The sequence below is a fragment of the Haliotis rubra genome, unplaced genomic scaffold, assembly GCF_003918875.1.
Source record: "Haliotis rubra isolate DU_JTF1 unplaced genomic scaffold, ASM391887v1 Scf397, whole genome shotgun sequence".
Taxonomy (NCBI): domain Eukaryota; kingdom Metazoa; phylum Mollusca; class Gastropoda; order Lepetellida; family Haliotidae; genus Haliotis; species Haliotis rubra.
In genome coordinates, this window is record NW_025767076.1 from 45,535 (window position 1) to 55,430 (window position 9,896).

Genomic DNA, 9,896 nt, shown 5'->3' on the forward strand with positions numbered 1-9,896 from the left:
TGACCTCCAGTATTAATACTTAGGCCCAAAATAGGGTTGGCATCTCTGTGTGTGTCGATCCAGGCCACCGAGCGACAACGTCAATTATCCTGTCTTCGCTATCGAAAGCGATCTGTGTATTGATGCTGTGGTATGATGCCGGTTTACAAACTCATTTTCGTTTACTGTTGGGGCTTGAATCTGAACGTTCGTTCCGTCGATCACCCCCACAACTCCGGGAAAGTTTGCAATCTGATAAAAGTTGGTCTGGTGACGCCTGATGTCAAGAAGTTGTAGGGGGAAGCGAACGAACTGTTTGACAATCCTGTCAGATGACAAACTCCGTATGCAGTCATTCACAGCTCTGGAAATGGTTGGCTGGCTGACACCTTGATCGTCCGCATTGCACAACTGAAATTGTCCGGTGGCAAAGTAACTCAATGTGATGAGCGTCTTTTGTGAGGCATCCAGTGCGTGGTTACGGGTGTTTGTGGGCTCTACGTCTGGCGCTATTAGACTGGCGACGAATCTAATGCCATTCCCATCTAGACGGTATCGCTGAATTAATTCTTTATCGCTGTATTCAACGAGACTTTGCCTTCTTTGGTGAAATGAACGACGCCTCAGCGCTACGGCAGCCATATTGTTTACTGGCAAACACCTTCCAGTTAAGCCTACCCCTGCCCAGTCTTAAGATTTATGTCAGAAATAGCCAAAACTTAAGCCTAAGTTCCTTTATGAATATGACTTGAGTAAAATCTCAAAACTTAAGTCAGAAATAGTGAAAAGGTTATTTCAGACTTAAGTTCTTTTATGAATACCGCCTCTGGTTGCAAATGCAGTCAGCCATGATAGACGGGTGCACAATGGGTGGATTACTATAGTCTGTTTTATTCATTGTCATGAAATGTTGTGGCACTATGAAATTAAAGTTTATAGTAGATAAGGTAACTGTAGATATACAAAATCAAATGCCATGAAATGTAGTGGCAATATGAAATCAAAGTGTACATAAAATTAGGTAACAGTAGATATATGAAATTAAACTATTATGGCCTGTTTCTTATGTGTGTGTGTTTTAAATCTTCAATTGAATTTATAATATTAAATAATCAGTGAGTCACTATACGAAGTGAGTGAACTCAACATCTGATTGGACTGTAGATGTTAATGTTAATGTGAATAAGCTTGTGTAATAAAATGTTTGTGTGAAACTGCTTTGTTAATATCTTTGTTAATTTATCTTGTCCAATAAATATTACCAAAATATATTAGATGAAACACCCTAAAACAAGAAATTCACTGAGCTGTAAGCCCCTAATCCATTAAAAGAACATTCAAGGCGGTGGCAAACCGAGACTAAACCGTTAAAGCATACCAGTTCTGCATCCACATCTTGCCTTTCTTGTCATCTTGCCAACGGCTTTCAAGATCGTTGGCGGTCATAACACAGTCATAACACAGTCATAACACAGTCCTCTTTCCTCGCAATGTTTTCCATTGTCTCATTAGTATCATACAACTAGATCTGGTAACTAATATCTCTGACAATATTAGTTTATTCTAAAATTATTACTTGTTTTAGTCACGATATGGCTGTGACTTTAAATCCTAACTCACTCACACTTACAATATTGAACATTTTAAGTCATTTCCCCTACATGTTGACATCACTTAATCAATGAGGATCAGACGTATTCAGACAATGGTGCAAGAAAACAAATGAAACATAGATCAACCTGAATCATAACAACTTCCATCACTTTCCATCCGCGTGTTACAATCAATATTACGAGTGTGAGTTACAATCAATATTACGAGTGCGTGAGTTCATTCAGATTAAAAGTATTTCAGCCATACTGTACCTGGAGAAGTATAAGATGTGTTTGATTTCTCTGAACGGCAGAAGGTAGGCCCATTGTACAGTATTTCGAAGGTTACAGTGACTTTCTTTTGGACACGGCGTGGTGAAAAACAAAACAAGGTTACATAATAGGTTCCTGTTGGGCATTGACATAAAACAGGTATCAAGAGAAGTAATAAATGTACTTTATGAAGAAAGAAATCCACACAATGAATGTAAAAAGCCCCAGCAACATATGATTACAGACCTGTGGGGTAGACTAGCAGTTACGTGTTGTGGTCGTCACGCGGAAGGCCTGGTATATGGCCTGAACATACTGAACAACAATACACACTTGGCACTAGGTTATTTGGCAGGAAGACAAGCCTCAATAATAACTCTTTCTTCAACAAGGTTCTCGTGACACGATAACAAAGACGAAGTACTGTAGAGGTAGTCAGAACTGCTACTCAGGGGATCTCCAGTGGTTTTACAGAATTCATTGTAAGAATGTTCATATCGTCCTTTAATATATTCTTTGTTACCTTCATGTATTAATAAGTACCAATACACAAACGGATTATTCAGCATTGACGAAAGAAACTCGGCTGCTATCAGCCATCATCGCAGTAAACAGTCGTTCGTTAAAATGTATCTTTGCATATAGAATCAATGAACTTCCACACTGAAGATCATTACAGGTTTCAGAGATAAGGATACGATTCAGACAATTTTGTGTTGATTGTATTTTTTTGTCAGTTACTGTAATCTCCCAATGGCGCAGGCTTCTTTGATCTACATGGGGGCATGGTGAACTAGCTTGAGGTGCCGGTATCGAGCCCACCTGTGACCACGGGTGTAAAAAACCTTGGTGTCAGCTTTGTGTGCAGACGCTTTCAGTGTTGTCACAACCCCTAGTGTACAGTACACAACCCTGTGCACTTATAAGAACCCACGAATCCGTTGGTATAGCTACTGATGGTGCACATTAATGCGTGCAGACACCTAGTTGCGGGTACAGCAACGTGCAGTGAACTTGGACAAAGTACTAAGACTATGTGTCCCAGTCCACCCAGCTGTGAATGGGTAACTCGTAAGGATGGAAAGGGCGGAACAATTTGGTGAGCCTAGTGGCTGCAAGAGTTGTATGATCCCCCGGGATGTGCCGTTGAGATTGACATCCAATGATAGAGGGGGAAAATCCCAGCGCCTTGAGCATGTAATAGTTGCATGGATAATTGCGCTATATAAATATCCCCTATAACAAATAATAATAATAATAATAATAATGAGGTTGACTTTGCTGATGGCGATGTACTGCTGGACGGTACAACGATAGGAGTAAACCAGGTGAAGTCCTTCACTAAGTCTGCCCAGAGTCGGTCTTTTGTGGAGAAGCTTTCTGAGAAGCCATTGCATCGTGTGTACATGCAGTGTGTGGAACAGAATAGCAATCCCACCTACTCCTTCGCCTGGATGAAGTCGGCTGGTCTCAAATGTAAAACTGAGGGCTTTCTTTTTGCTGCTCAGGATCAGTCACTTCCCACTCGTAATCGCCAATGTGTGATTCTTAAACAAAATATCAATATGAAATGTCGATTGTGCAATGAATTCACAGAGACTGTCCAACACCTTGTCAGTGGATGCCCTCCCTTGGCACAAACAGCATATCTTAAAAGACATGATAGCATGGCTCGCTGCTTTTATTATCGTCTCCGCCATGCCTGTGGCTTTGACTCCGAGGTCCTTCCATGGTACGACCCTGAACATGTCCAGGGCGTCATGGAAAATGATGCTTTCAAACTTCTGTGGAACAGGTCAAATACAGCCTGAGAAGAATTCCTGCCAACAAACCTGATCTTGTCCTTTTTGATAAAGCCAATGAATTTATTCATATCATTGAATTTTCTGTCCCTTTTGACAGCAAAGTGATTGGCAAGATTCAGGAAAAGTATGATAAATATGCGGACTCGCCTTTAAAATGTCTCGCTTGCATGTAAAGTACACTGTCGTCAGGCTCCCCATTGTTCTCAGTGCCCTTGGTTTGGTACCTCCTGATCTCTTGGCGCAGATCAGGAGAGTGCCAGGGTTCTCCACCGGGAGTACAATGCATGCAGAAGGCTGCAGTGTTGGGGAGCCTTCATATTCTCCGGAAAGTTCTTAGTGAGTTCGACTGGGCAGTGTTTCCCGGGAGAAGTCTCATTCGCTGTCTGGGCTGTGTGTAGAGGGGGGCAAGGGCCCTGAGCTGATGATAAGCCTTACCAGCCTGACTGTGCCAGGATCACCCGAACCCTCTCTGCTGCATTTTCATCTTTAATCAGTAAAAATAATAATAATAATAGATGATATTTTTTTTAATTTGTCAGTGACGGGTTACTTCAGGAACAAATTCATGTCATACCGTATGACTTAGTAAATCGAGATTATCAATCAATTTTAGTTCGGTTTTATAGGCCATTGGCCTATGTAAACAGCTTTCAATATAAAGAGTAGCAAATTATACAGAAACACTTTAGCTTATTACAGAAGATGTAACAGAATTTCGGACACCAAGTGCTTCTTTGATATAGTTCGCCCTGTAAACAGTGTATGGGTACAATTACTACTAATGAAATGAAGATATTAAGACAGTATGCTATCCTGTTCACAATATGGAAAATACTTATCTCTAAAATAAATGATATGCTGTACATTCAAACATGAAGTGATTTTCATCTTCATTCGAGCCGCAGCACCTCATTTTACGTATCTTATTAAAATTAATATCTCTTATATCACAGCTCAATGGAAGTGCCTGTAATCTAAGTAAACATATAATTCTTCTAATTGCTATGTGATTAATGGAAGTAACGTAATATTAACTCTTTAAAATACCTTAGATGGTGAGATTCACATATTTTACCAAGAATACCTTGTTTATCCCAATCAAGAAGTATTTTCTTAAAAAGTGAAGTAAAATGGGAAATATCGCCAGCATCCTAACTGTACCATACAAATCCGAACTTAAAAGATATAGGATGTCCATAGGAACTTAAAAGATATTTAACCGATGTCGCCCAAGTCACTCTGCCAGCTGAATCTCATTTTTCATAAGTAAATAAGACCGTCTTCGATAACGATCCTCGGACATCCTTCAAAACTTACACCAATAGCTTACGTAATAATCCACATAAACATTTGATCTGCCACAATCTGCTAAAATATCATTACTAGAGACATGTCTTCCAACACTAGGAACATGTTTACAAAATATAGTGTGATTTCCTTTCCTCAAATCCCCAAGTTTCAGAGCCATAGAGTAACACTGGTTTAACTTTACTATCAGATAATTTGAACATTAAGCTTACAGGCATATGAGGGCGTTTGTTATACAATACCTTCAGAGAAAAAGTGCCTCACTGGCTTTACCAACTAGAGTACGTGTACACTTTGTCCAGAACAACCGAGTAGAAAATATAATTATAGTATGTTGATGTTTCAACTGGAATGCCATTGTAAAACTATTTTTCATAAGTAGGAAGAAAACCTCCATTGGGAAATACCAACACCTCTGTCTTATCCACATTAACCTCCAGACCCCAAGAGCTACAATACTTACGTAAAATATCTATCTTTCTCTGCAGGCCTATCACAGTACCATCAAATAAATTAAGATCATCCGCGTACAACAGAAGAAGTTAATCAACGTAATCTGACCCAACAAAGATACCCACTTAGATCTGAAATCTGCAGCATGCCCTGAAACTCTGTTATAAACATCGCAAAAATAAACGCTGTTAAAATGCAACCCTGACGTACTCCACTTAATTATTCACCAATTGACGAGTGAGAATGTCGAACTGAAACTAATAAAAGTCCTTTCGAAAATCTACAAACAAACAATATTAGTAAAAATGACCACCACATTTCCTTCTGAACAAAACATTGCAATGTAAATACATTATCTGTGGTCGAATAACGTTTACGAAACCCTATTTGTGCCTCCGGAATCTCATCATAAACCTCTGCGAATCGCTGAAGACGATTAATAATTATGATAAAAACACTTTACCAAAAAACATCCATTAACGAGATACTCCTATAATTATCAACATTATTTACACTACTTTACTTATGCAAAGGAACAATAATACCCTTTGACCACTCCTGTGGATAAACTCCAGATGAGAGAACACCATTAAAGATCAATTCCAAATAAGGACATAGCAAAGGAACACAAGCCTTGATACCGTCTCGACCTGCAGCTTCCCACACTTCAACCATTTTACAGCAGCTTCAAACTCTTCATGGCCAATATCAAAATATTCAAAATGTATTCAAAATACAGTCAACATCATTGTCATAATCAACATTAATATCATAAACATCATGAAGACATCCATCAACATTATCAAACAACGCTTCATCTCATTGTCCAATGAAATTAGCGATATTGCACACATCCTTAAAGGTCACATGCAACGTAAAACACAACTTTGCAGATTCTGATACCTTTCGGTATGGACTTACCGAAACAAATCGTCAAAAATGCAAATTCAACTTATAAAGTTGAAAAATAACGCGATGAAAAAAAACGCGCGAAATCGGAGTTCAAACGTTTCCCTAATTTTCCCCAGACTTTTCTGGGGAATACGGGTTTCAACAGCTGGGCTGCGCTCATAGCACGTGCGCAGTGAAATAGGTTCGCGCAACTTGGAAGCGGGCTGTCTGGTGAATACTCGGTGAAGGCTTTGGTGTGAGCTATTTTCATAATGTTTTGTTGATATCTCACAGGCGCGAGCTTTTTATATGTTATGACAGTAAATAAACTGTTTATATAATTTCATTTGTCTATTTCACCACACGTTCTTCTTACCGAGTCACTTTCTCAGTTCGATACTTAAAAGCAATGTCATTATTTAGCGTTGATACAATTTCTAACTGTGATATAGATATGTCGCTGTCACAGACAAAACTCAATGTCTTGTTTTATTGACACCTGTGTGTCTGCCTGCCTGTCTGCTGATGACAATATTCAATACACAACTGCGATCACTGACCACATGCAATTTGAACTTAACACCAATCAGGCTATACACCATAAACAAAACGCATTGATTTATGGCCCGAGTTCGGTCTCTGTCACATTATGTAATTACACAGACAGGCAGGTGTGATACTTGAACACATAACATGTTATGATGTCTGTTGATTGCAAAATGTTATACACAAAAAAATGAGCATGTATTTACAAAACCCAACATCTCTATATATACACACACAATGAGCCGTGAAGGCGGCATCTGCTAATGAACCAGCCGTTACACTTGAGTGCACACCCACCCGCTCTGACTGGGTTCGGTATCCCGGCTGCTTCGTTTCGAGGGAGGTAAACCCAAGTACAAAATATTGCACTTTTGATTTGCGATTATGCGCTTATAATTTTGTTTATTTGTTTTTTTCATAATCAGCAATGCATATTATATGTCATGAAGAAGTGATAATTGTGTTTTAATTATGTTTGATTTTTTGGTTGCATGTGACCTTTAAAGTATTCTGTCCACTGTGCACAAGTTATTGTGGAGGAGGGGCTACGACAATACGTCAACAATTTGACTCTGTTCCAAAAGTGTTTGCTGTCTTTATTCGCAGATAATGTCACAGGTTCGTCGATCTGATTTTCATCATATTCGGCATTTCTGGCTTTTCAGTTCTCACTTTGTCTTTATTCCTAGAAAGCCTGAATTCATTCTTGAAAATGTAACATTTTTTTTCAAATTTTCACAATCTGCCTCGTACCATGAATTAGATTTAGGTTGTTGGGAGTTGTACTGCAGTAGCGTGTAAACCACAGCTAGTTGCACAAGCTGGAACAGTGTTCCTTAGTCAATCCACTGCAGAGTGTATATCCGCTTTCAGCAACTCGCCACACTGGTTTACACCGAAGTCAGTTAGTAGATGATGTAAACAATCAACGAACCTCTCCTTACAGTCCTCCCGCCATGGAAACCTGGGTATATTACAACCAACAGTATCATCATCAGTCACTTTCACTGGTGTGACTGGACCTGAAAACGTCACACTGAGAGGGAAAGGATCCGACCCATCTCTTGTATGGATATTTAAGTCAACAATATTGGTGAAAAAGTGAGTGGAACACATGAGATAATCTACTGTATGAGCACCATTATCCGTACCACAGGTATATGACCCACAACGATCACCGGAAAACCTACCATTGAGTATATGTATATATGTATACCAAACACAACTTTTTGAGTCTTCTCCATTCGTCTTCATAACATCATCTTTTGTACTTTCTGGGTTTGTGGAAAGAGCCAGTTACATTGTCCATATCTTCGATACTTGGAATAAATTTATCATTGTCATCAATGATGTAGTCTTGCAAGCTGCCCGTCCTCGCGTTCAGACCCGTGAAGGTCTGGGTTAGAGTATTGGCCTTCAGTATCCCATGCTTGTCGTAAGAGGCGATTACCGGGATCGGGGTAAGAGGTCAGGCTCGCTGATTTGGTTCACACATGTCATTGGTTCCCAATTGCGCAGATCGATGCTCATGCTGTTGATCACTGGATTGTCTGGTCCACACTCGATTATTTACAGACCGCCGCCATATAGCTGGAATATTGCTGAGTGCGGCGTATCACAATATACTGAACCGCAAAAGAAACGCAAGTCAAAATCCAGATTTTGAAAAACTTTTACTTTTTAAATATACTGACAGATAATACATGAAAACAGGTACATAATAACAATCAACACTTGTTGCATGATGATTGGGACATGTCAGTCAATGCATGGAAACATTGTTGGTTTACTTTGCATTGAAGACAAAATCGAAATTGACCCAACAAGTCAGTAGCGCGTATGTCCACCTCGTGCATTCACTACAGTTGTGCACCGCCTGAACATTGAATGAATCAGACGGTTGACAAAGGCCCTAGGGATTGCCGCACATGTCCGTATGATGGCTGCCTGGAGTTCTGCTGCAGTTGTCGGACGTGGTCGGACTTCATTCAGTCGTCTCTGCAGCTCGCCCCAAAAATGTTCGATCGGGTTTAAATCGGGACTGACAGCATGCCATGGCAGTAGTCGGATGTTATGCTGCTGGAAAAATGCCTGAGTGACTCTAGCAGTGTGGGGCCTGGCATTATCTTGCTGGAAAATGTGTTGCTGGTGTCGGACGAAAAATGGCACAATCTGGGCTCGGAGGATCTGGTCGATATAACGTTGGGCAGTGACTCCATTTCCCCCACCTGGCCCCATTTTCTGGAAGAATACTGGCCCTAATCTCTGATTCAGGCCAATCGCTGCCCATACCATAACACTCGGACCTCCCCATGCATCATCTTCCATTACACATTCGTCAGCAAAGCGTTCACCTCGTCTTCACCATATTCGAACTCGGCCGTCAGCATGAGAAATGCAAAACCGACTTTCATCAGAGGACAATATCAGTCTCCACTGTTGATGACGCCAGTTTCGATGCAACGTAGCCCACTACAGACGATTCTGACGATGTCTCGGTGTGAGGATAGGACGTCGAGCTGGACGACGACAACGGAGGTGGACAGCTCTGAGTCTGCGCCGAACTGTATCTCCGCTTATTGCTCGGTTGTGACGTCCAATAGTCTGTCGGGCAGTCTCGTTGGCAGATAAGAATCGATCCCCGATGTGCGAACGTTGAATGTGTCGATCTTGCCGTGGTGTTGTGACTCTTGGACGTCCAGGACGTTGGCGGTCAGCAGTGGTCTGTGTAGCAGCAAAACGTTCCTGAAGACGGTAGATGGTCGTTATGTGCACATGGAATGCATTGGCAACATCTGCAACACTCTGTCCAGCTTCAAGACGGCCGATGGCTTGTTCCCTCTGTTGCGTCGTTAACCTTGGCATTCTTGGTGGGCGTTTGTCGGGAGTGATTTCAAACTGATTTGAGGGCATTTTTATACCCCTATGTGTCCGTGACATAATGCGCATCATGATTTTCATGAAAAACTTCTGCAACCACATCCCACGGCCAATTCAATTGCTGCGTTTTGGCGATGTACAATATCCAAGAGAAATCACCAAACAGAAC